Below are 27,999 nucleotides of genomic sequence, written 5' to 3'. Positions count from 1 at the left end.
TCATGTTGGCCAGGCTGGTATTGAACTCCTGACCTCAAGTGATCCACCTGCCTCAGCCTCCCAAAGTGCTGGGATTACAGGTGTGAGTCACTGCACCCAGCCTCTTAACAGTTCTAATGTATTTTTGCAGAGATATTTGGAGCATATGCTGTGTGTGTGTGTGTGCGTGTGTGTGTGACACAAATGATAGCACAAACTCTACACTGTTCAGCACCTGCTATTTTCATATAATAATATACCTGCCTGTAGATAGTCAACATAGTTTTCCATCATATGGTGTGTCACAATTTACTCACCATTCCCCTCCTAGTGGATATTTATGTGTGTCCGCCTTTTATTACTACAAACAATGCTAATTGCAGGAAATATCTTAGTACATATATTCGTAGACATATGTGTGTGTAAAATAAATTTATAAGTATGACAATTCTGGGTCAAAGATTATGTGCTCTTAAATGTTTTATAGGTTTTCACAGAATTGCCCTCCAAAAATTTTGTACCAATTTACAACCCCCAACAACGAATGAGATCACCTGTTTCCCCAAATCCTCACAAACAGGTTATTATCAGGTCTTTTTTTTTTTTTTTTTTTTTTTTGAGACAGAGTCTCGCTGTGTCGCCCAGGCTGGATTGCAGTGGTGCGATCTCAGCTCACTGCAAGCTCCACCTCCCGGGTTCATGCCATTCTCCTGCCTCAGCCTCCTGAGTAGCTGGGACTACAGGCACCCGCCACCACGCCTGACTAATTTTTTTTTTGTATTTTTAGTAGACACGGGGTTTCACCGTGTTAGCCAGGATGGTCTCGATCTCCTGACCTCATGATCCGCCCGCCTCAGCCTCCCAAAGTACTGGGCTTACAGGCGTGAGCCACCATACCTGGCCTATCAGGCCTTTTGATCTTAGGTGATGACTCTAAAATTCCTGGTCACAGAGCAGGTGATTATCTGTCTTTTTCTTTGGGCCGCGGGTTTCTCCAAGTCAGGGACTGTGTCTTTCTCATACCTACATCCCCAGTGAAGGACTTGACAACATCCTTGGGAGTTACTCGAGGAGTATCTGCTAAATATTGAGTGAAAGAAACAGAGCTGCATTTTGGCAGGCCCAGAGGGAGGGGTTAGGTTTGAGGTTTGAGCAGGAGGCCTGCTCTTTTTTTCTTTTCTTTTCTTTTTTTTTTTTTTTTTTGAGACAGAGTCTCGCTCTATCACCCAGGCTGGAGTGCAGTGGCGTGATCTCGGGTCACTGCAACCTCTGAGGAGGCCTGCTCTTTAGGGCCACTCTCTCTTCCAGACCCTGGTCAAGTCTCTGCCCCAAATCCAAAAGCCTTCCTCTTTCAGGAGCCTCCCAGGTTGCAAGGTCTGAGGTTGAAGGCCCGGAACGCCCAGTGCAGCTTTCACCCAGATCTGCTGTATTCCAGGAATGGGCCCATCATCCCCAAGTTGCATGAGAACTGGAGACAAAGTAGGTGTCCAGCTTTAGGGGATCAGTTAAACCACTGTCCAATAGAACTTTCTGCAATAATGAAAATGGTCTCTATCTGCCCTGTCCAATATGGCAGCCACTGGCCACTCATAGCTACTGAGTATTCAAGCTGTAGCTAGTTCAACTGAGGAAATAAATAAATTTTACTTAATTTTAATTAATTTCAATTTAAGTAGCCATGTGTGGCTACTATATTGGACAGTGAAGGGTTCAATAAATTTTGATATAGCCCCACAATGGAAAACTATGCAGCTGTAAAAAATAAAATAAAATAAAATAAGGATGCCAAGAAAAATGGAAAGATCTTCAGGATATATTTTGAAACAAAAATGTGGTATAGGCTGAGTACAGTGGCTCACTCCAATAATCCCAGCACTTTGGGAGCTAAGATGAGAGGCCGAGGCAAGAGGATCACTTGAGTCTAGGGGTTCAAGACCAGCCTGGTCAACATAATAAGACTTCTGTCCCTACAGCAAGTAAAAAAAAAAAAAAAGACAGCATGGTGGTATATGAACGTAGTCCCAGCTATTCAGGAAGCTGAGGTGGGAGGATTGCTTGAGCCAGGGAAGTTGAGGCTACAGTAAGCTGTGATTGTACCACCACACTCAGCCTGTGTGACAGAGCAAGACCCCATCTTAAAAAAAAGAAAAAAAGGCCGGGCGCGGTGGCTCAAGCCTGTAATCCCAGCACTTTGGGAGGCCGAGACGGGCGGATCACGAGGTCAGGAGATCGAGACCATCCTGGCTAACACGGTGAAACCCCGTCTCTACTAAAAAATACAAAAAAACTAGCCGGGCGCGGTGGCGGGCGCCTGTAGTCCCAACTACTCGGGAGGCTGAGGCAGGAGAATGGCGTGAACCCGGGAGGCGGAGCTTGCAGTGAGCTGAGATCCGGCCTGGGCGGCAGAGCGAGACTCCGTCTCAAAAAAAAAATAAAATAAAAAAAAAAAAAAAAAAAAAAAAAAAAAAAGTCCAGGCATGGTGGCTTACACCCTAATCCCAGCACTTTGGGAGGCCAAGGACGGTGGATCACCTGAGGTTGGGAGTTCAGGACCAGCCTGACCAACATAGAAAAACCCTGTCTCTACTAAAAATACAAAATTAGCCGGGTGTGGTGGTGCATGCCCATAATCCCAGCTACTCAGGAGGCTGAGGCAGAAGAATCACTTGAACCCGGGAGGCAGAGGTTGCAGTGAGCCAAGATTGCGCCATTGCACTTCAGCCTGGGCAACAAGAGCAAAACTCCATCTAAAAAAAATAAAAATAAAAAAAATAGCACAAAATGTGGTTCAGAACAGTATATATAGTATGTCATCTTTTTTGAAAGAAAGGCAGGTAGAGGAGGCTGGGCGTGGTGGCTTATGCCTGTAATACCAGCACTTTGGGAGGCCGAGGCGGGTGGATTAACTGAAGTCAGGAGTTTGAGATGAGCCTGGCCAACATGGGAAACCTTGTCTCTACTAAAACTACTTCGGGAGGCCAAGGGGGACAGATCACTTGCAGAAATTTGAGACCAGCCTGAACAACTTGGTGAAACCACACCTCTACACAAAATACAAAAATTAGTTGGATGTGGTAGTGCACGCCTGTGGTCCCAGCTACTCAGGAGGCTAAGGTTGGAGGGCTCTTGAGCTGGGGAAGTCGAGGATGCAGTGAGCCATGATCACACCACTGCACTCCAGCAGGGGTGACAGAGTGAGACAGTAGGAGTGACAGAGTGAGACCCTGTCTCAAAAAAATAAAAGAAAGAAAAGAAAAGAGCTTTGCACAGTGGTAGTATCATAGCCAATGAATGAAAAGGAGGTGGAAATAAAAGCAGATGTTTATATTTGCTTGAATTTGCATAGGGAAAGTAGTATCAGTGGTGACCTATAGGGAGCTGGGGGAAACCTGTGGCTGGGGGGCGGAGGTAGGCAAGGACAGGGGTGGGAACAGAACTTTCCAGTGAATTTCTTTATATTTCATTTTGATTGTTGAAACATGTACATATATTACCTATTCAAAAAGTTAAAGTCAGGTGCAGTGGCTCATGCCCGTAATCCCAGTACTTTGGGAGGTTGAGGTAGGAGGATCCCTTTACCCCAGGAGTTAGAGGCCAGCCTGGGCAATATAGTGACCTCGTTTCTATAAAAAGTTTACAAATTAGCCATAAGCCGGGTGCGGTGGCTCACACCTGTAATCCCAGCACTTTGGGAAGCTGAGGCAGGCAGATCACCTGAGGTCAGGAGTCTAAGACCAGCCTATCCAACATGGTGAAACCCCATCTCTACTGAAAATACAAAAATTAACTGGGCATGGTGGTGGGTGCCTGTAATCCCATCTACTTCGGAGGCTGAGACAGGAGAATCGCTTGAGCCAGGGAGGTGGAGGCTACAGTGAGCCAAGATCACGCCACTACACTCCAGCCTAGGCGACAGAGCGAGACTCCGTCTCAAATAAATAAATAAATAAACAAATAAATAAATGGCCATATATAGTGACACGCTCCTGTAGTCCCAGCTACTTAGGAGGCTGACATGGGAAAGTCGCTTGAGCCAGGGAAGTCAAGGCTGCAGAGAGCCAAGATCACGTCACTGCACTCCTGCCTGTGCAACACAGTGAGACTCTGTCTCAAAAATGAAAAGGTGGCTGGGCACAAGGCTCATACCTGTAATCCCAACACTTTGGGAGCCTGAGGAGGGCAGGTCACTTGAGGCCATGAGTTCGAGACAAGCCTGGCCAACATGGTGAAGCCCCGTCTCTACTAAAAATACAAAAATTATCTGGGTGTGGCGGTGTGTGCCTGTAGTCCCAGCGACTAGAAAGGCTGAGGCAGAGGAATCACTTGAACCCGGGAGGCAAAGGTTGCATGAGCCGAAATTGCACCACTGCACTCCAGCCTGGGTGGCAGAGGGAGACTCCCTCTCAAAAAAAAAAAAAAAAAAAAATTAATTAAAATGAAAGCAAATTGCTTGCTATCTAACCATGAGGGCTGCTCCCTCCCTCTTCTTGGCAACTCGTGATAGTCACTACGTTATCATTTGTTTTTTTTTTTGTTTTGTTTTGTTTTGTTTTTTTGAGACGGAGTCTCGCTCTGTCGCCCAGGCTGGCGTGCAGTGGCCGGATCTCAGCTCACTGCAAGCTCCGCCTCCTGGGTTTACGCCATTCTCCTGCCTCAGCCTCCCGAGTAGCTGGGACTACAGGCGCTCGCCACCTTGCCCGGCTAGTTTTTTTGTATTTTTTTAAGTAGAGACGGGGTTTCACCGTGTTAGCCAGGATGGTCTCGATCTCCTGACCTCGTGATCCGCCCGTCTCGGCCTCCCAAAGTGCTGGGATTACAGGCTTGAGCCACCGCGCCCAGCCTACGTTATCATTTCTTTTTTGTTTTTTTGAAGATGAAGCCTTGCTCTGTCCCCAGGTTGGAGTGCAGTGGCACATTCTCGGCTCACTGCAACCTCTGCCTCCCGGGTTAAGGCAATTCTCCCGCCTCAGCCTCCCGAGTAGCTGGGATTACAGGCGCCGAGTAGCTGGGATTATAGTCACCATGCCCGGCTAATTTTTTATTTTTTTAGTAGAGACGGAGTTTCACCATATTGGCCAAGATGATCTCCAACTCCTGACCTGTGATCTGCCCACCTCGGCCTCCCAAAGTGCTGGGATTATAGGTGTGAGCCACTGTACCCTGCCCAAAGCTATCCTGTCTATGTAACTCACTAGAGGACAGCCCCAGAGAGTGGACCACTGAAGACCACATGAGCCTCACCCCAGTGACACAGGCTCCCAAAGCCGGCCATGCATCACAATCAGAATCTGGGGGGAGTACGGCCAGGGATCTGTGTCTTTTACAGTCCTCCAGGTAATTCAGTCAGTTACTGACCCGTCCTTGTCAATGCTTCCCAGTAAAGAGAGTACAGGCTACATGTCCCAGATACATACACCTTCCCTTTAGACAGCAGTCATCACTGACGTCTTCTGAGTACCAATGAAGTGCCAGACACTGAGGCGTTCTACGTGTTACTTTAAGGCAAACAGCATCCCGGCAGGGCAGGGCTTGCCACTGTGCTCACTGAGCTCAGCGTCTCTGGAGTGACTGACTTATTCAAGGTCATATCGCTGGTAAGTGTCAGAACTAGGATCTGAATCCAGTCATAAACTCCCTGAGCCTGCGTTTTCTTCTTTGAAAAAAAAAAAAAAAAAAAAAAATGGCGGCAGGATTTTATTGAATTGTTTTGAATATTAAATAAAATTTTATGTAAAGCACTTAGCAGAGACTTATTTCCAGCAATAAGGTGGACTATATATGTTCAGAAAAACTCTTGTGGTACAAAACAGCTAGAAATGCTAGATAAAAAATAAAATGTATGTGGGTCTCCTTCCTTCCTTTCCTTCTTTCCTTCCTTTCTTTCCTTCTTTCCTTCCTTCCTTCCCTCCCTCTCCTTCCTTCCCTCCCTCTCCTTCCTGCCTTCCTTCCCTCCCTCCCTCCTCTCTCTCTCTCTTTCTTTTTCTTTCTTTCTGTCATTTGTTCTTTTGCTGTGTTGCCCAGGCTGGAGTGCAGTGTTGTGATCTTGGCTCACTGCAACCTCCACCTCCCAGGTTCAAGCAATTCTCTGGCTTCAGCCTCCTGAGACTTGAGTAGCTGGGACTACAGGCGCGCACTACCATGCCTGGCTAATTTTTATATTTTTATATTATTTTTTATTTTTTATTTTTTAAAATTTTTATATTTTTAGTACAGACGGGGTTTTACCATGTTGGCCAGGCTGGTCTCGAACTCCTGACCTCAACTGATCCACCCACCTCGGCCTCCCAAAGTGCTGGGATTACAGGCATGAGCCACTGCACCCAGACGTGTGTGTTGTTTTCAATGCAAGGCTGAGCTGGCAAGAAAACAAGACTCCTCTGAGGCACAAATCCAGAAAGGAACAAACAAAGCCTGGGGCCTCATAAAGAGGAGGAGATTAAATCAGAGATAATGTGCCCTTCAAAAAAGTCAAGAGTGGACCAGGCATGGTAGATTAAGCCTGTAATTCCAGCACTTTGAGAGGCTGGGGCAGAAGGATCGCTTGAGTCCAAGAGTTCAAGAACAGCCTGGGCAACATGGTGAGACACCATCTCTATAAAAAATACTTAAAATTAGCCAGGCATGATGGTACATACCTGTAGTCCCAGCTACTCAGGAGACTGAGGTGGGAGGATCACATAAGCCCAGAAGGCAGAGGCTGCAGTGAGCCAAGATCATGCCGCCACACTCCAGCCTGGGTGACAGAGCAAGACACTGTCTCAAAAACAAAAAATTTTTTAAAGAAAGAAAAAAAAAGTCAAGGGTGCCCAAAAGGTGATATTCTGCGACAGTAATGGAAAAAACATCCACCCAGCAGAGAGAGATGGTAAGGATACTTGCTTACCTCAATCTATCAATAAGCTATATGTATGTACCTAATAACATAGCTTCAAAAATCATAAAACGGAAATACTGGGAAACATAGACAAATCCACCAATGGAAGAGTTAAATCACCTCCCTCTGGAATTGGTACATCAAGCAGACAAAAAATTCAGTGAGGATTTAAAAGATTTGAGCAACGCAATCAGCAAGCATAATCTAATAGAGTATTTTAAATACTCCAGTTCAAACAATTGGTGAACACACTTTTACTTTCAGACACAGATGGACCATTTACAAAAATGACCACATATCAGATCATAAAGCAGTCTCCATCAGCTCAAAATATCATATAGACCACATTCTCTAACAGCAATAGAATTAAATTAGAAATCAATAATTTTTAAAAATAAACAATCCCATGCATTTTTAAATGTCAAAATGCACCAGGCTCAGTGGCTCACACCTGTAATCCCAGCACTTTGGGAGGCCGAGGAGGGTGGATCACGAGGTCAGGAGTTCAAGACCAGCCTGGCCAACATAGTGAAACCTCATCGCTGCTAAAAAATACAAAAATTAGCCGGGCGTGACGGCAGGTGCCTGTAATCCTAGCTACTCGTGAGGCTGAGGCAGGAGAGTCGCTTGAACCCGAGAGGCGGAGGTTGCAGAGAGCCAAGATTGCGCCACTACACACCAGCCCGGGTGACAGTGTGAGACTCTGTCTCAAAAAAAAAAGTCAAAATGCAATTCTAAATAATTCATGGGGCTGCACCCAGTGGCTAATGCCTGTAATCCCAGCACTTTCAGAGGCTGAGGCAGGAGACTCACTTGAGCGCAGGAGTTTGAGACCAGCCTGGGCAACATAGTAAGACCCTGTCTCTATAAAAAAATTAAAAATAAAAATAGCCTGGCATGGTGGCGAATACCTGTAGTCCCAGCTACTCAGGAAACAGAGGTGGGAGGATTGCTTGAGCCCAGGAGTTAAAGGCTGCAGTGATTCATGATCAAACCACTACACTCCAGCCTGGACCACAAAGACCCTGTCTCAAAATTAATTAATTAATTAATTAATTAATTAAAATTTGTAGCTTAAAGAACTCCTAACAGAAATTAGAAAGTATCTACAACAGAACATCAAAAATACCTTATATAGCCCGAGTGCTATGGCTCATGCCTGTAATCCCAGCACTTGGGGAGCCTGAGACGGGCAGATCACCGGAGGTCAGGAGTTCGAAACCAGCCTGGTCAACATGGTGAAACCCTGTCTCTACTAAAAATACAAAAATTAGCCAGGCGTGTTGGCGGGCACCTGTGGTCCCAGCTACTCAGGAGACTGAGGAAGGAGAATCGCTTGAACCCAGGAGGTGGAGGTTGCAGTGAACTGAGATCGCGCCACTACACTCCAGTCTGGGCTACAGAACAAGACTCCATCTCTAAAACAAACAAAAAAAGCCATGTATAAAGTCCTTAGCACATAGTGCCCTAAAAATGGAAGTGAAGATGAGGATGATGAAGATGCAGCAATAGCTTGGAGGGAAGGTATCTGTAGGACAAACTTGGCAATAGTCAGTTCTGAGGTCAAAGGAGAAGGGCTAAAGACTAAAGGACTGGCCAGTTGTGGTGGCTCACACCTGTAATCCCAGCACTTTGGGAGGCTGAGGTGGGAGAATGGCTTGAGTCCAGGAGTTAGAGACCAGCCTGAGCAACATAGCAAGACCTTGTCTCTACTAAAAATTAAAAAAAAAAAAAAAAAAAAAAAAAAAAAAAAAAAAAAAAAATTAGCTGGGCATGGTAGCACAAACCCAAAGTCCCAGTTACTCAGAATTACTTGAGCCTATGAGTATGAGGACAGCCTGAGCAACACAGTGAGACCCTGTCTCTATAAAAAATTAAAATAAAAATAGCCTGGCCTGGTGGTAAACACATGGTGAAACCCTGTCTCTACAAAAAATGTTTAAAAAGGTTGGGCACGGTGGCTCACACCTGTAGTCCCAACAGTTTGGGAAGCCGAGGCAGGCAGATCATGAGGTCAGGAGTTCAAGACCAGCCTAACCAATATGGTGAAACCCCATCTCTACTAAAAATACAAAAATTAGCCAGGTGTGGTGCCGTTTGCCTGTAGTGCCAGCTACTCAGGAGGCTGAGGCAGGAGAATTGCTTGAATCGGGGAGGCGGAGGTTGCAGTGAGCCAAGATCGCACAAATACACTCCAGCCTGGGCGACAGAGTGACATTCCATCTCAAAAAAAAAAAAAAAAAAGTTTAAAAATTAGCCGGGTGTAGTGGTGCACACCTGTAGTCCCAGCTACTGAGGAGGCTGAGACAGGAGGATTGCTTGAGCCAGGCAGGTAGAGGCTGAAGTGAGCCATGATTGTGCCACTGCACTGCCTGGCCAACAGAGCCAGACCCTGTCTCAAAAAAACAAAAAATTCAAGGGCTGAGTTTGAGGGTGATCACTGAGTCTGGGAAGAGAGAATCCAAAGGATGAGATACAAACAGCAACCCTGTGAACTAGAGATTATTCTAGTTTCATTTTACATTAGTGGCCACTAAGGCTGCTAATGATGAAGTAACTCAAGTCACCCACTTAGAAAGTGGCAGAGCCAGGATTCAAACCCAGGCTGGCCCTCTTGCTTTTCATGGTGTCTCTGAGGGGACAGCTGAGAGAGGCCAGGAGGAGCTTCTTGGTTAACAACAAATCTTTATATTTTTACTTATTTATTTATTCATTTATTTTTGAGACGAAGTCTCACTCTGTCACCCAGGCTGGAGTGCAGTGGCGCGATCTCAGCTCACTGCAAGCTCTGCCTCCCGGGTTCACGTCATTCTCCTGCCTCAGCCTCCCAAGTAGCTGGGACTACAGGTGCCCACCACCAAGCCCAGCTAAATTTTTTGTATTTTTAGTAGAGACGGGTTTTCACCGTGTTAGCCAGGATGGTCTCGATCTCCTGACCTCGTGATCCACCCGCCTCGGCCTCCCAAAGTGCTGGGATTACAGTTGTGAGCCACTGTGCCTGGCCTATTTATTTATTTATTTTGAGGCAGAGTCTTGCTCCATTGCCCAGGTTGGAGTGCAGTGACAAAATCATGGCTCACTACAGGCTCTACCTCCTGGGCTTAGGTAATCCTCCTGCCACAGCCTCCTGAGGTGCTGGAGCTACAGGCATGCACCACCATGCCCAGCTAATTTTTTTTTTAATTGTTTGTAGAAACAGATTCTCCCTATGTTGCCCAGGCTGGTCTCCAACTCCTAGGCTCAAGTGATCCTCCCACCTCAGCCTCCAAAGTGCTAGGATTACAGGCATGAGCCACCACACCTAGCCTCCAAATCTTAATCTTAGATTAAGTGTCTTAATCTTTGAAATAGTCTGCCAAGGAGACATTTGGTCACTTCTCACACTCTGACTGTGTCTGGCTGAGCTGAGAGGCTACAAACCACAACTGTCACCTTTATTGGTCTGTCAGTCTGTCCAAACCAGCTCTGATAACCCAGCCAGAAGAAGAAAATGTAGTCATTTCTTTCAAGGCCCTAAGTCTCACAAAAAGTGCAGATGGGGACTGGCTGCAGTGGCTCCCGCCTGTAATCTTAGTGCTTTGGCAGCCCAAGGCAGAAGAATCACTTGAGCCCAGGAGTTCAAGATGAGCCTGGGCAACACAGTGAGACCCTGTCTCTATAGAAATTTAAAAATTAGCAAGGCATGGTGGTGTGTGCCTGTGCCTGTCGTCCTAGCTACTCAAGAGGCTGAGGTAGGAAGATCGCTTGAGCCTAGGAGCTCAAGGCTGCAGTGAGCCATGATCGTGATCACACCACTGCACTCCAGCCTGGGTGACAGAGTGAGATATTGTCTCAAAAAATAAACAGGCCGGGTGCAGTGACTCATTCCTGTAATCCCAGCACTTTGGGAGGCCGAGGCAGGTGGATCATTTGAGGTCGGTAGTTCAAGACCAGCCTGGCCAAAATGGTAAAACCCCGTCTGTACTAAAAATAAAAAATTAGCCAGAAGTGGTAGCAGGCGCCTGTAATCCCAGCTACTTGAGAGGCTGAGGCAGGTGAATCACTGGAACCCGGGAGGCAGAGGTTGCAGTGAGCCAAGATCATGCCGCTGCGCTTCAGTCTGAGCGACAGAGCAAGACTCCATCTCAAAAAAACAAATAAACAAACAAACTAGGGCAGGTGAGGACTCATCCAATCTGCAGCCAAATAGACTGGGACTCACAGCTGCCTAGAGCTGCTGAGCTGAGAGGAGAGAGTGGACTAAGGGGGCCCCCTAGAAAACCTAGGTACATTCTTGGGGCTAGGGGAGCACAGCCTGGCATCTGGTACACAGTAGGTGTTTAATGAACGTTAACAGAAGGAACAACTATCGAAGACCCACTGAACACCAGGCGCTGGGCCTGTGAAAGGTCTCGTTAGTTTCATCCTCATGGCAATACATCTAGGTTGGTGTTACTAGTTCCATTATTTCATTAAGATGCGGAGACTAGGGTGCTGAGAGGCTTAGTGACATATCCAAGGTCAAGAAAATGGCAGTCCCACCCAGAGCAATCAGACAAGAGAAAGAAAGAAAGGGCATCCAAATTGGTAAAGAGGAAGTCAAACTGTCACTGTTCACCAATCATATGATCATATACCTAGAAAACTCTAAAGATTCATCCAAAAAACTCCTAGATTTGATAAACAAATTCAGTAAACTTTCAGGATACAAAATCTGCACAAATCAGTAGCACTGCTATATACCAACAATGACCAAACTGAGAATCAAATCAAGAATCTAACCTTTTTTACAATAGATGCAAAAAATAATAACAAAATACTTAGGAATATACCTAACCAAAGAGGTGAAAGACCTCCATAAGGAAAACTACAAAACACTGCTGAAAGAAATCACAGACAACACAAACAAATGGAAACACATCCCATGCTCATGGATGGGTAGAATCAATATTGTGAAAATGACCATACTGCCAAAAGGAATCCAAAACTCCAAGGCAATTCCCATCAAAATACCGTCATCATTATTCACAGAACTAGAAAAGACAATCCTAAAATTCATGTGGGTCCTGGTGCAGTGGCTCACACCTGTAATCCTAGTACTTCGGGAGGCGGAGGCAGGCAGATCACAAGGTCAATAGATTGAGACAATCCTGGCCAACATGGTGAAACCCCGTCTCTACTAAAAATGCAAAAATTAGCCGGGCATGGTGGCACATGCCTGTAGTCACAGCTACTTAGGAGGCTGAGGTAGGAGAATCACTTGAACCTGGGAGGCAGAGGTTGCAGTGAGCCAAGATCATGCCACTGCACTCCAGCCTGGCGACAGAATGAGACTCCATCTCAAAAAAAAAAAAAAAAAAAAAAAAAAAAAAAAATCACGTGGAACCAAAACAGAGCCTGCATAGCCAAAGCAATGCTAAGCAAAAAGAACCAATCTGGAGGCATCACATTACCTAACTTCAAACTATATTATAAAGCCATAGTCACCAAAACAGCATGGTACTGGTATAAAAACAGGCACATAGACCAATGGAACAGAATAGAAAACCCAGAAATAAATCCAAATACTTACAGCCAACTGATTTTTAACAACTCAAACAAAAACATAAAGTGGGAAAAGGCCACCCTATTCAACAAATGGTGGTTGGGATAATTGGCAAGGCATATGTAGAAGAATGAAACTGGATTCTTATCTCTCACCTTATACAAAAATCAACTCAAGATGGATCAAACGCTTAAATCTAAGACCTGAAGCCACAAAAATTCTAGAATATAACATTTGAAAAACCCTTCTAAACATTGGCTTCAGCAAAGATATCATCACCAAGAACCCAAAGGAAAATGCAACAAAAACAAAGATAAATAGATGGGACTTAATTAAATTAAAAAGCTTCTGCACAGCAAAAGAAATAATCAGCAGAGTAAATAGACAACCCACAGAGTGAGAGAAATTCTTCTCAAACTATGCATCTGACAAAGGACTAATATCCAAAATCTGCAAGGAACTCAAACAAAACGACAAGAAAAAAAACAAACAGTCCCATCAAAAAGTGGGCTAAGGACATGAATAGATAGACAATTCTCAAAAGAAGATATACAAATAGCCGACAAACATATGAAAAAATGTTCAGCATCACTAGTTATCAGGCAAATGCAAATCAAAACCACAATGTGATACCACCTTACTCCTGCAAGAATGGCCATAATTTAAAAATCAAAAAATAATAGATGTAGGCATGGATGTAGTAAAAAGGGAACACTTTTATACTGCTGGTGGAAATGTAAACTAGTATAACCACTATGGAAAGCAGTATGGAGATTCCTTTTTTTTTTTTTTTTTTTTTTTTTTTTTTTTTGAGATGGAGTCTTACGCTGTCGCCCAGGCTGGAGTGCAGTGACATGATCTTGGCTCACTGCAAGCTCCACCTCCCGGGTTCACGCCATTCTCCTGCCTCAGCCTCCCGAGCAGCTGGGACTACAGGCGCCTGCCACCACACCCAGCTAATTTTTTGTATTTTTAGCAGAGACGGGGTTTTCACCATGTTAGCCAGGATGGTCTCAATCGCCTGACCTCGTGATCCGCCCACCTCGGGCTCCCAAAGTGCTGGGATTACAGGCATGAGCCACCGCACCTGGCCAGGAGATTCCTTAAAAAACTAAAAGTAGATATACCATTTGATCCAGCAATCCCCCTACTGGGTATCTACCCAGAGGAAAATAAGTCATTATATGAAAAAGAGGGCCGGGCGCGGTGGCTCAAGCCTGTAATCCCAGCACTTTGGGAGGCCGAGACGGGCGGATCACGAGGTCGGGAGATCGAGACCATCCTGGCTAACATGGTGAAACCCCGTCTCTACTAAAAATACAAAAAACTAGCCGGGCGAGGTGGCGGGCGCCTGTAGTCCCAGCTACTGGGGAGGCTGAGGCAGGAGAATGGCGGGAACCCGGGAGGCAGAGCTTGCAGTGAGCTGAGATCCGGCCACTGCACTCCAGCCTGGGCGGCAGAGCGAGACTCCGTCTCAAAAAAAAAAAAAAAAAAAAAAAAAAAAAAAAAAGAAAAAGAGACTTGCACACACATGTTTATAGCAGCACAATTCGCAACTGCAAAAATAATGGAACTAGCCCAAATGCCTATCAATGAGTGGCTAAAGAAAATGTTGTACACACACACACACACACACACATACACACACACCCTGGAATACTACTTAGCCATAAAAAGGAACATAATCCTGCCAGGCGCGGTGGCTCAAGCCTGTAATCCCAGAACTTTCGGAGGTTGAGGAGGGTGGATCACCTGAGGTCAGGAGTTCGAGATAAGCCTGACAAACATGGAGAAACCCCATCTCTACTAAAAACACAAAATTATCTGGGCATGGTGGCACATGCTTGTAATCCCAGCTACTCGGGAGGCTGAGGCAGAAGAATCGCTTGAACCCGGGAGGCGGAGGTTGCTGTGAGCCGAGATCGCACCATTGCCCTCCAGCCTGGGCAACAAGAGTGAAACTCTGTCTCAAAAAAAAAAAAAAAGAGAGAGAGAGAGAAACAAAATCATGGCCTTTGCAACAACCTGGATAGAATTGGAGACGATTATTCTAAGTGAAGTAACTCAGGAATGGAAAATCAAACATATGTTCTCACTTATAAGAGAACACAAAGGCATAAGAATGAACAATGGACCTTGGGGACTCTAGGGGAAGACTGGAAGGGGGCGAGGGATGAAATACTACACAATGGGTACAGTGTACAACCTTGGGTGGTGGGTGCACCAAAATCTCGGAAATCACCACTAAAGAATGTATCCATGTAACTAAACACCACCTGCTCCCCAAAAATCTATTGAAATGATTTTTAAAAGAAACAGAGGCTGGGCGCAGTGGCTCATGCCTATAATCCCAGCACTTTGGGAGGCCAAGGCAGGTGGATCAACTGAGGTTAGGAGTTTGAGATGAGCCTGGCCAACATGGTGAAACCTCGTCTCTACTAAAACTACAAAAATTAGCTGGGTGCGGTGGCGGGTGTCTGTAATCCCAGCTACTCACGAGGCTTAGATCACTTGAACCCAGGAGGCAGAGGCTGCAGTGAGCGGGGATTGTGCCACTGCACTCCAGCCTGGGTAACAGAGTGAGACTCTGTCTAAAAAAACAAAAAACAGGCTGGGCGCCATGGCTTACGCCTGTAATCCCAACACTTTGGGAGGCCGAGGTGGGAGGATCACGAGGTCAGGACATCGAGACCATCCTGGCTAATAGGGTGAAACCCCGTCTATACTAAAAATACAAAAACAAAATTAGCCAGGCGTGGTGGCAGGCGCCTGTAGTCCCAGCTACTCGGGAGGCTGAGGCAGAAGAATGGCGTGAACCCAGGAGGCGGAGTTTGCAGTGAGCCGAGATTGCACCACTGCACTCCAGCCTGGGCGACAGAGCGAGACTCCATCTCAAAAACAAAACAAAACAAACAAACAAAACAGGAAACAATAACTGGAGGAAAAAAGAAAAAGAAAATGGCAGAGCCAAGACAATAACCCAGAAATTGAGACCCAACTTTCTCCACTGTTTCCCCTGTACTAGGGACAGCCAGTTTCCAAAAGTCTCCCTCCCGACAGCCAGCAAACCCATAGGTCCCTGTGACGAAAGCCAAGAGCAAGGCCAGGCCTCTTTGCTCATTATTCCGTAACTTTTTTTTTTTTTTTTTTTGGAGACAGAGTCTCACTCTGTCGCAGGCTGGAATGCAATGGCCCAATCTCGGCTCACTGCAACTTCCGCCTCCCAGGTTCAAGGGATTCTCCTGCCTCAGCCTCCTGCGTAGCTGGAATTACAGGCATGTGCCACCACGCCCAGCTAATTTTTGTATTTTTAGTAGAGACTGGGTTTTGCCATGTTGACCAGGCTGGTCTTGAACTCCTGACCTCAAGTAATCCTCCCGCCTCAGCCTCCCAAAGTGCTGGGATTACAGGCGTGAGCCACTGCACCTGGCCATTATTCCACAAATATTGATGGAGGGCCAACTGCATGCCCAGCACCAAGGGATAGAGAAGAATTAGGCCCCAGCCTGCCTAAAAAGAGCTCACAGCCTGGGAAAGGAGTATGAGGGGAGGTCTGTTTGCCCTAGGGGCCACTGAGGAAGAAACACTAAGCCCAGACCCACTCCTGACGTAATTCTGCCTGGATATCCACTGGGTCAGGGTCGGAGACTCAGGGCTTGTTGAAGGAGAGGCAAAGTTGAAACCACTGGAAGGTGAGGCTATCCAGGGGAAAGAACAATTCCAGGCACTCCATCTGAGGACAGGAGTTGGGAGAACATCTTAGCTGGGGTGTGAGGAGTATACAAGAAAGACCAGGACCAGGCCCGGTGCGGTGGCTCACACCTGTAATCCCAGCACTTTGGGAGGCCAAGGCGGCTAGATCAGCTGAGGTCAGGGGTTCTGGAGACCAGCCTGGCCAACATGGTGAAACTCCGTCTCTACTAAAAATACAATAATAAGCCAGGCATGGTGGTGGGCACCTGTAATCCCAGCTACCTAGGAGGCTCAGGCAAGAGAATCACTTGAACTCAGGAGGCGAAGGTCGCAGTGAGCTGAGATCATGCCACTGCACTTCAGCCTAGGCAATAGAGTGAGACTCGGTCTCAAAATAGAAAGAAAAGAAAAAAAGACCAGGACCTGCAGAATTTGCCAGACAAGCCACCACCTGCAAAGCTGGCTCCACAGTGGATCCACCTCTGTACCTCCCAGAGCAACTGGCATTCTGTCATTTTTGATGAAGGAGATGGGCGGAGACAGGGGCAGCCAAGCGCAGCCTTCTGTGGTTTTAGGGAGAAGGGCGGGTTAGTCCGTTGCCCTGAGAAGAGGTCAAGAGGATAAAGACTATGAAAGCGACTGAGTTGGGCAATTAGGGTGTCCCTAGTGGCCTTCAAAAAGAATGCTTTCAACAGCAGCTGTTGAAATTTCAAGGGCAAGTTTGGTCGTCAGAGGGGAAGAGGGAGAGAGAGAAGGCAGAGCCTAGCCAGCCATCAGCAGAGATAACACATGCATAATTAATGATGTCCTTCTTAACTTGTTTCGAAAATCCGATTTTTTTTGACAGACAACTCAGGGGTTAATCAACTTCAGAGGTTCAGAAGTTCCATGAATCCCTTAAAGTGGAGAACTCCACTCAAACAATATAATATTGCTTATATTTGCACCAGGGAGACATAGCCTGAATCTATCCATAAGGAAATACCAGACAAACCGCAAATAAGGTACATTCGATTAAAAGGGAAAATGTGTGGGGGAGTCCTACTCTGAAAAAAATGTCATGAAAGATGAAAAAGATGAGGAACTGCCCCAGATTAAAGAAGCCTAGGCCGGCGCGGTGGCTCACGCCTGTAATCCCAACACTTTGGGAGGCTGAGATAGCCAGATGGCCTGAAGCCAGAAGTTCAAGACCAGCCTGGTAAATATGGCGAAACCCTGTCTCTACTAAAAGTACAAAAATTAGCTGGGTGTGGTGGCATGAGCCTGTAATCCCAGCTACTTGGGTAGCTGAGGCAGGAGAATCACTTGAACCCAGCTGAACCGAGATCGCACCACTGCACTCCAGCCTGAGCAACAAGAGCAAAACTTGGTCTCAAAAAATAAAAAAATAAAAATAAAGAAGCCTAAATATCTGGGTGTGGTGGCTCACGCCTGAAATCCCAGCACTTTGGGGGCTGAGGCAAGAGGATTGCTTGAGCCCAGGAGTTCAAGACCAGCATAGGGAGACCCCTGTCTCTACGAAAAATAGAAAAATGGCCGGGCATGGTGGCTCATGCCTGTAATTTCAGCACTTTGGGAGGCCGAGGAGGGCAAATCATGAGGTCAGGAGATTGAGACCATCCTGGCCAACACGATGAAACCCCATCTCTACTAAAAATACAAAACTTAGCTGGGCATGATGGCAAGTGCCTGTAATCCCAGCTACTCAGGAGGCTGAGGCAGAATTGCTTGAACCCAAGAGGCGGAGGTTGCAGTGAGCCAAGATCACACCACTGCACTCTTGCCTGGTGACAGAGCGAGATTGTGTCTCAAGAAAAAAAAAAAAAGAAAGAAAAATGGCTGGACACAGTGGTTCACGCCTGTAATCCCAGCACTTTGGGAGGCAGAGGTGGGTGGATCAGCCTGGGCAACATAGTGAGACCTCATTTCTTTTTTTTTTTTTTTTTTTGAGACGGACTCACCCTCTGTCACCCAGGCTGGAGTTCAGTGGCATGATCTCAGCTTACTGCAAGCTCCGTCTTCCGGATTCACGCCATTCTCTTGCCATGGCCTCCCGAGTAGCTGGGACTACAGGCGCCCACCACCACGCCCAGCTAATTTTTTGTATTTTTAGTGGAGGCAGGGTTTCACCATGTTAGCCAGGATGGTCTTGATCATCTGACCTCGTGATCTGCCTGCCTTGGCCTCCCAAAGTGCTGGGATTACAGGCGTGAGCCATCGCGCTTGGCCGAGACCTCATTTCTAAAAGAAGAAAAGAAAAATTAGCCAGGTGTGGTGGCACGTGGCTGTAGTCCCAGCTACTCAGGAGGCTGAGGTGAGAGGATCTCTTGAGCCCAGGAAGTAGAGGCTGCAGTGAGCCAATATAATGAAACTGCACTCCAGCCTGGGTGACACAGTGAGACATTGTCTCAAAAAAAAAAAAAAGGAGAAGAGGAAGCCAATTAAATGCAATGTGTGATCCTGATCTGGATCTTATACTAGAGGGAAAAAATATTCTAAAGGATCCTTATTGATAAAAATTGGAATATAGACAGTAAATTATTGTATTGATGTTAAATTTCACTGAACTGTGGTGATGCAAGAAAATATCCTTGTTTTTAGGTAATACCCACTGAAGTATTTGGGGGCAAAGGGGCACGATGGCTGCCACTTTCAGTTCAGTTAATATACCAAAAAAAAACCTATGTTTTTATGGTTTTATTGTTTTTTGTTTTTTGAGACAAGGCCACACTTTGTCACCGAGGCTGCAGTGCAGAGGCGCAATCACGGCTCACTGTAGCCTCAATCTCCCTGGCTCAAGCGACCCTCCCACCTCAGCCTCTTGAGTAGTTGGGACTACAGGTACACATCACCACAGTTGGCTAATTTTGTTTATTTTTTTGTAGAGACGGGGTCTCACTATGTTGCTCAGGCTGGTCTCAAACTTCTGGGTTTAAGTGATTCTCCTGCCTTGGCTTCCCAAAGTGCCGGGATTACAGGCGTGGGCCACTGCTGCTGGCCTAAAACTATGTTGTTTTGTTAATTTTTTAATTTTCATTTTCTTGTCCTCCACGTTCAACTAACTAAAACTACGTTTTTATCTACTGCATATACAAAGAGAGAAAGAAAGCAAATGGGGCAAAATTTTATCAGCTGATAAATCTAGGTAAGGGATGAAGAATCTTTGTATCATTCTTGAAGCTCTTTTGTAAGCTTTAAAGTATTTTCAAATTTAAAAAAAAAAATTAACTACCCAAACCAGGACCTCCCTAAAGTGAGTGGCCTTCATCCTACTCTTTTTCCCCAGTCCTGGCCCTCGGTCAGTGTCCCGGGTGAACAGGGTAGTGTTAGGGGCACAGATGGCGGCCAGAAGGGCAGAGGCCCTCTGCTTCGGAACATTCCTCGGCTCACAACATTTTCTGATCTGACAGCTGGGGAGGCCACCGAGCCAGGCCAGGAGTGACTCACCCGCGGGGCTCCCAGGGCGGTGGAGGAGCCCTGCCCCGCAGAGAGGGCCCCAACCGGCAGGTGCCGCTGTTGAGCCAGCTCTGGCAGAACCTGGCTGAGGCTCAGTCGGGCCCTGGAGCTGGTGAGCCCATGGTTTTCTTCCAGAACACAGCCCACCAGGGTCTGTGAGCAGCCTCACTTCTCTTTGCCCCCATCTCGCCTCGGGCTCCCAGGCCCACAGCTTCTCCGCATTCCCGCCGCCATCACGGAAGCCCCAAGGCAACTCCTTGGGATAACGCCAAGTGGAGGAGGGGAGGACGGCAGGAAGAGGCTTCAATCCTTGGCCCTAAAATCTAAGCTGCAAACGAATCCTCCCCCTCTCCTCCCCCCCATCTCCCTAACAATTCCTCCTCCTCCTCCTCCTCCTCCTCCTCCTCCTCCTCCTCCTCCTCCTCCACCCAAAACAGGCTTTCAAAACAAATACACACCTCCCCAGCCCATCCCCCTGCCTGGGCCTTTTTCTGGGAGTTGTGGGTCCTAGACTCCAGTTCCTTCTGCTGGATCCAGAGCTCAGGGTAGAGCTGGAGAAGAGGTGACAGGGTGCTGGGGAGCGGCGCAGACAATGCCCTGTGACATTATTTGTTCCCTGTCTAGAAAGGAGTTGCTCTCGCAGCCCCTCTGCAGTCGTAGGGGCTGGGGCGGGGGAGTCATTCCCTGCCTGGGCTAGTGCAGCTGGCCCTTTACCCTAGGCTCTCCCCTGACCTACTCAAACTCAGGATGAAAGAGGCCTAGAGAGGTCATTTTGTCCATCCCCTGGCTCCAGGAAGGACCATAACGGTGCGTAGGTCTCCCGATCCTACATGCGTTCACTAACTCCTTCAACAGCCCTTCACTGGGCACCCGCTACGTGCGAGTACCAGGAGCTTTACCTAACGCTTAAAGCAGCTTAAATCCTCACTAGGACCATCAGAGGTTGGTACTATCGCTCTACATTTGTCCGAAGATCCAGTTCAATCCAGGCCTTCTCTGTGACTCCTTCCAGCCCGTGCAGTGGAATTCATCTCATTCGGCTTTGGGGCCCCCAGTGCACCTCGAATAATATCCCAGTTACTGTATTTGTGTCATGGGCTTCCAATGATTTGTCTTTGGGGACCCCCCTCCCCTCGATCACTACCAGACAGCACCAGACCACAGCAACTAGGGACAGTAAAGCCTGGAGGTCCTGCACTAGCTCTCACTATGTGGTCTTGAAGTTCCCTAAGTTCAGTTTCCCATCTGTAAAACAGGGTTAACAGCAGTACCTTCCCATGGAGTTGATATGCAGGTAAAATAAGAAGATGATATAAAGACCTGGCATGGTGGCTCATGCCTGTAATCCCAGCCCTTTGGGAGGTCAAGGCTGGCAGATTGCTTGAGGTCAGGAGTTCGAGACCAGCCTGGTCAACATGGTGAAACCCTATCTACTAGAAATACAAAAATTAGCCAGGCGTCACCAGTGACATGTACCTGTAATCCCAACTCTCAGGAGGCTGAGGCATGACAATAACTTGAACCCAGGAGGCAGAGGTTGCAGTGAGCCGAAATCATGCCACTGCACTCCAGCCTGGGCAACAGAGCAAGATTCAGTCTCAAAAAAAAAAAAAAAAAAAGTGCATGTAAAATGCTTAACACAATAAATTTAACTTAAAACAGGGAAGTTGGGCCGAGAGTGGTGGCTCACCCCTGTAATCCCAGCACTTTGGGAGGCCAAGGAGGGCAGATCACCTGAGGTCAGGAGTTCCAGACCAGCCTGACCAACATGCAGAAACCCCATCTCTACTAAAAATACAAAATTAGCCAGGCGTGGTGGCGCATGCCTGTAATCCCAGCTACTGGGAAGGCTGAGGTAGGAGAATTGCTTGAACCTGGAAGGCAGAGATTGCGGTGAGCCGAGATTGTGCCATTGCACTCCAGCCTGGGAAACAAGAGCGAAACTCCATCTCAAAACAAAGCAAAACAAGGAAGTCCATCCCCACTAGAATGACTAAAATGAAAAAAGCAGTCAACACCAAGTGTGGGCCAAGTACGTGGAGCAAAGGAATTCTCATACTCAACTGGTGAGGGTGGAAAACGATTTAGCATTTTCTGTTAAAAATGAGTATACTTATATAGTATGACCCAGCAACTGCAATCCTAGATATAAAACTCAAGAGGAATGCATGCACATGTGTACCAAAAGACATGTAAAATAATTTTCACAGAAGCACTAATCATACATAATAACCCCAAACTGGAAGCAACCCAAATGTCCAGCAGCAGCAGAATGAATGAAGGCATTTCAGTATATTAATTCAATGGAATACTATACAGCAATGAAAAAGAATTAACAGCTACTACTCATAACCACATGGATAAATCTCACAGATATAATGTTGAAGGAAAGAAACCGAGCACTAAAGAGGTACATGTATCATGTTTATTTTCATAGAAAATTCCAAAACAGCCAACTAATCTACTTTAGGGGTCAGGATGGAGGTTACCTTGGGGAACAGTTATTAAAAACAGGGCTTGGGGTTGGGCATAGTGACTTATGCCTGTAATCCCAGCACTTTGGGAGGCCAAAGCAGACAGACCACCTGACGTTAGGAGTTCGAGGCCAGCCTGGTCAACATGGCAAAACCCTGTCTCTACTGAAAACACAAAAATGAGCTGGGCGTGGTGGTGCACACCTGTAGTCCCAGCTACTAGAAGGCTGAGGCAGGAGAATCTCTTAAACCCAGGAGGCAGAGGTTATAGTGAGCTGAGAGCTGAGATCATGCGATTGCCCTCCAGCCTGGGTGACAGAGCTAGACTCTGTCTCAAAAAACAAAACAAACAAAAAAACAACAATAAGAAAACAGGGCTAAAACCATAAAAACCCTAGATGAAAACCTAGGTAATACCATTCAGGACGTAGGCATGGGCAAGGACTTCATGTCTAAAACACCAAAAGCAACGGCAACAAAAGCCAAAATTGACAAATGGGAACTAAAGAGCTTCTGCACAGCAAAAGAAACTACGATCAGAGTGAACAGGCAGCCTACAGAATGGGAGAAACTTTTTGCAATCCACTCATCTGACAAAGGGCTAATATCCAGAACCTACAAAGAACTCAAACAAATTTACAAGAAAAAAACAACCCCATCAAAAAGTGGGCAAAGGATATGAACAGACACTTCTCAAAAGAAGACATTTATACAGCCAACAGACACATGAAAAAATGCTCATCATCACTCGCCATCAGAGAAATGCAAATCAAAACCACAATGAGATACCATCTCACACCAGTTAGAATGGCGATCATTAAAACGTCAGGAAACAACAGGTGCTGGAGAGGATGTGGAGAAATAGGAACACTTTTACACTGTTGGTGGGACTGTAAACTAGTTCAACCATTGTGGAAAACAGTGTGGCGATTCCTCAAGAATCTAGAACTAGAAATACCATTTGACCCAGCCATCCCATTACTGGGTATATACCCAAAGGATTATAAATCATGCTGCTATAAAGACACATGCACACGTATGTTTATTGTGGCACTACTCACAATAGCAAAGACTTGGAATCAACCCAAATGTCCATCAGTGACAGACTGGATTAAGAAAATGTGGCACATATACACCATGGAATACTATACAGCCATAAAAAAGGATGAGTTCGTGTCCTTTGTAGGGGCATGGATGCAGCTGGAAACCATCATTCTCAGCAAACTATCGCAAGAACAGAAAACCAAACACTGCATGTTCTCACTCATGGGTGGGAATTGAACAATGAGATCATTTGGACACAGGAAGGGGAACATCACACACGGGGCCCTATTGTAGGGAGGGGGGAGGGGGGAGAGATAGCATTAGGAGTATACCTAATGTAAATGACGAGTTAATGGGTGCAGCACACCAACATGGCACAAATATACATATGTAACAAACCTGCATGTTGTGCACATGTACCCTAGAACTTAAAGTATAATAATAAATAAATAAATAAATAAACGTTATTGTGCTACTTAAAAAAAAAAAAGAAAGAAAAAACAGGGCTTGGATGGTTCTGGGTACAGATAGAATTGTTTCTCTTCTTTTGTTGTTTCTTTTGTGAGACAAAGGCTCACTCTGTTGCCCAGGCTGGAGTGCTATGGTGAGACCTCAGCTCACTGCAGCCTCTGCCTCCCAGACTCAAGCAATCCTCCCACCTCAGCCTCCCAAGCAGCTGGGACCACAGGCACGTGCCACTGTGCCCAGCTAATTTTTTGTATTTTCAGTAGAGACAGGGTTTCTCCATGTTGCCCAGGCTGGTCTCAAACTCCTGGGCTCAAGTGGTCTGCCTGCCTTGGTCCCCAAAAAGTGATGGGACTACAGGCATGAGCGACCATTCCTGGACAGTTGTTTCTTCACTGGGTGTGGTTACACAGGTGTGTTGACTATGAAAATTCATTAAGCTCTACACTTACTATTTATCTACTCTTTTGTATAAATGTTACATACTTCCATTAAAAAATTACCTTTAATATAAAAACAGACAAAGAACAAAGACAAATGAATTGAGCTACATGTATCACATAAATAAATCTTTTTTTTTTTTTTGAGACGGAGTTTCCCTTTGTCACCCAGGCTGAAGTGCTGTGGTGCGATCTTGGCTCACTGCAACCTCCGCCTCCCGGGTTCAAGCGATCCTCCTGTTTCAGCCTCCCAAGTAGCTGGGACTACAGGTATGTGCCACCACACCTGGATAATTTTGGTATTTTTAATAGAGATGGGGTTTCGCCATGTTGGCCAGGCTGGTCTCTAATTCCCGACCTCAGGTGATCCACTCTCCTCGGCCTCCCAAAGTGCTGGGATTACAGGCGTGAGCCACTATGCCCAGCCCACATAAATAAATCTTAAAACGTTTTAAGTAAGCAGCAAGTTATAAGATTTTGGCAGTATGATTCATAGAAATTTTTAAAGTGCTTAAGACTACATATTATTTAAACATACATACGTAGGTAGTACAAATAAAAGATACGCAGTGGACCAAGTGCTCATGCCTGTAATCCCACGAAGTGGGTGGTTCACCTGAGGCCAGGAGTGTGAGACCAGCCTGGCCAACATGGTGAAACCCTGTCTCTACTACAGATACAAAAATTAGCCGGGTATGGTGGCGGGTACCTGTAATCCCAGCTACTTGGGAGGCTGAGGCAGGAGAATAATTTGAATCTGGGAGGCAGAGGTTCACGTGAGCAGAGATTGCACCACTGCACTCCAGCCTGAGTGACAGAGTGAGACTTCGTCTCAAAAAAAAAAAAAAAAAAAAAGAAGCAGAGGAGGGATAACACTGAATTCATAACAGAGATTTTCTTTCAGTGGGAGAGAAGGGACTGAGATATGCACAAAGGAAAAAGTTTCAGAAGTTTTTCTAGGCTGGGAGTGGTGACTCTTGTCTATAATCCCAGCATTTTGGGAGGCTGAGGTAGGAGGATCCCTTGAGGTCAGGAATTTGACTCCAGCCTGGACAACATAGTGACACCCCATCTCTACAAAAAATTTAAAAATTGTCCGGGCGCAGTGGCTCACACCTGTAATCTCAGCACTTTGGGAGGCTGAGGCAGGCGGATCAGGAGGTCAGGAGATCAAGACCATAATGGCTAACACGGTGAAACCCCATCTCTACTAAAAATACAAAAAATTAGCCGGGTGTGGTGGTGGGTGCCTGTAATCCCAGCTACTGAGGAGGCTGAGGCAGGAGAATGGCATGAACCCGGGAGGTGGAGGTTGCAGTGAGCTGAGATCGCGCCACTGCACTCCAGCCTGGGCGACAAAGCGAGACTCCGTCTCAAAAAATAATAATAATAATAATAAGTATTTCTAGCTTTATTTATTTATTTATTTATTTGAGACAGAGTCTCGCTCTGTCGCCCAAGCTGGAGTGCAGTGGCGCGATCTCAGCTCACTGCAGCCTCTGCCTCCCCGGTTCAAGTGATTCTCCTTCCTCAGCCTCCTGAGTAGCTGGGACAACAGGTGTATGCCATCACGCCCATCTAATTTTTGTACTTTTAGTGGAGACAGGGTTTCACCATGTTGGCCAGGATGGCCTCAATCTCCTGACCTCATGATCTGCCCACCTCAGCCTCCCAAAATCCTGGGATTACAGGCGTGAGTCACCACACTCAGCTGCTTTATTTCTTAAGCGGGATGGTTCTTATCATGGGTGTTCATTTTATTATTCTGAATACTTTATATTTTTCTGATTGACATAGTTAAAAGAACTCCTCAGTAAAAGAGAGGGAGAAAAAAAAATAAAAAGAAAAGAGAAAAAAAAGAAAAGGAGGAAGGGAGGAAATTGTGGCTTATTTATCTTTGTCTTTCCAGCGCTAACCCAGTGCTGGCACTCAACAAGTGCTTGGTGAATGAAAGATCACTTGATCACTTGGCCAGTAAAGCATCAGAACCAGGGTTTGATGCCAGACGCTCCTATGCCAAATCCCAAGTCCGGGGCATTCCCTACTCTTCTGCAAACAGGGGGTGACTGGAAAGGGGCAGCAATAGTAGAAACCCCAACCTGACTCAGCACTATCTGTATCTGAACTGAATTATAGAATTACTGAATTACAGGACACAGTGAAAGAACAAAACTTCATTAATCAGAACTCTGCAAATTCAGGGCCGGGCGCAGTGGCTCATGCTTGTAATCCCAGCACTTTGGGAGGCCGAGGCAGGTGGATCACTTGAGGTCAGGAGTTCAAGACCAGCCTGGCCAACATGGCAAAACCCCTACTAAAAATACAAAAATTAGCTGGGTGTGGTGATGGATATCTGTAATCCCAGCTACTCGGGAGACTGGAGCAGGAGAATCACTTGCACCCGGGAGGCAGAGGTTGCAGTGAGCCATGATTGCGCCACTGCACTCCAGCCTGGGCAACAGAGTGAGATCCTGTCTGGGGAAAAAAAAAAAAACCCTGCACATTCAGAATCGGGTGGCCCCAAATTTCTATGGATAAATACTGCTCAAATCTCTTTATTTTTATTTATTTATTTTTTTTCGAGATGCAGTCTCGCTCTGTCACCAGGCTGGAGTGCAGTGGCACGATCTCTGCTCACTGCAACCTACGACTCCCAGGTTCAAGTGATTCTCTGGCCTCAGCCTCCCGAGTAGCTGGGACTACAGGCACGCACCACCACACTCAGCTAATTTTTGTATTTTTAGTAGAGACAGGGTTTCTCCATGTTGGCCAGGATGGTCTCGATCTCGTGACCTCATGATCTGCCCGCCTTGGCCTCCCAAAGTGCTGGGATTACAGGTGTGAGCCAACACGCCCAGCCAAATCTTTTAATAATTTGATCTTTATTGGAAACCTTTTCAGATTTGCCTATGTGATAGATGTAGCTCAACCCATTGGGCTCTTTTATATCACTGCTTTGTCTTTTTCATGGGACAAAATGGAAGAGGGGGCTCTCTAAGCCAAAGCCTGGCCCAAACAGCTTGTGGCATCGCTTTGAACAGTGCAAGAAAATCAACAAACAGCCTTCAGCACATTAAGTCTGCGTGCAGAGATGCCACTAATTGCAGACGCGTGTTATCTGTTTATTAGGCCTCATGTGGAATGCAGCCTCTGAGAAAAGCACTTCTCACCACTCAAAACCCACTGAAGCATGCCCAGCCCTGAGAGGGGCTTCTAGGAATGCAAAACGAGCTGCCTCTGCAGCCGTGAGCAGAGCTAACCACATAATAAGCACACTGGAGGGGATTCACAGGCTTTGAGGATTATTTTGAAGGAAGAGAAATAGGTCCTACTTCTGTGGGAGACTGATTATTCCTTTAACTCCAATCAAAGCTGATAGTTTGAAGAGTAGTGAATGACGCTGGTGGTGGTTGAAGCTGCAAGAAGCCCATCTGGTTACTGCATCATCGCACACCTGCCCGCACAGCAGATTTCTCACCCTGACTGATACACATTCAAGCAAGGTCTCTACTAGGCCACACTGATGAAGGCAGAGGTGTTACTGTACTGAATGGTAATAAAATGACAATTCTCTTCAAAAATGCTCTCGTTCACACTTTGCACTCAGACTGTCCTCTTGCCACCAGCAACTCCCTCGCCAGGCAGGCTGAAATCAATCAGTTACTCATTCGTTCGTGGATCAATTTAGTATTTAACAAAAAGTCATTTGTGCCAGTCACTGTGTTAGCCACTGGAGTGACAATGACCAAGAGGTTCCCTACCCTCAGGATCTTGGAGTCAAGCTAACATCATTAAGATTCTGTGTGATTAGGACAATGACAGAGGGAAATACGGAAACCAGGGCCCAGAGGAGAGTGGGGCTAGCTACTTACCTGTCCCAGCCCCTTCCCAACAGGTACCCAGCTTACCAGCCATGCCAATACCTGCCCCCCAAACTCACTCCCCTGGGTCTTTACCCTGCCGTTCTGTTGTTGACTCCCCTTCCTACACCTACTTGACCCCAAACAGCTGCTCCTCTCCCAAGATCCAGGTCAAAATGATAAGCCCCAA

The 27,999-nt window shown here is 46.5% G+C and overlaps 1 protein-coding gene across 1 annotated transcript in view; it reads left to right on the top strand.

Moving 5' to 3' along the window:
• Positions 1–27,318, top strand: part of LOC126938312 (translation initiation factor IF-2-like) — a 32,573-nt gene extending 5,255 nt beyond the window's left edge. Inside the window, exon 3 of the mRNA XM_050762367.1 lies at positions 27,079–27,318. The gene's annotated coding sequence lies outside the window, so the exon portion shown is untranslated. The remainder of the gene's footprint in view (positions 1–27,078) is intronic.
• Positions 27,319–27,999: the final 681 nt, after the last annotated feature.

Source organism: Macaca thibetana, chromosome 16, assembly GCF_024542745.1.
Source record: "Macaca thibetana thibetana isolate TM-01 chromosome 16, ASM2454274v1, whole genome shotgun sequence".
Lineage (NCBI taxonomy): Eukaryota > Metazoa > Chordata > Mammalia > Primates > Cercopithecidae > Macaca > Macaca thibetana.
Note: the sequence above shows the minus strand (reverse complement) of the source record. Positions and strands in the feature narration are given on the sequence as shown.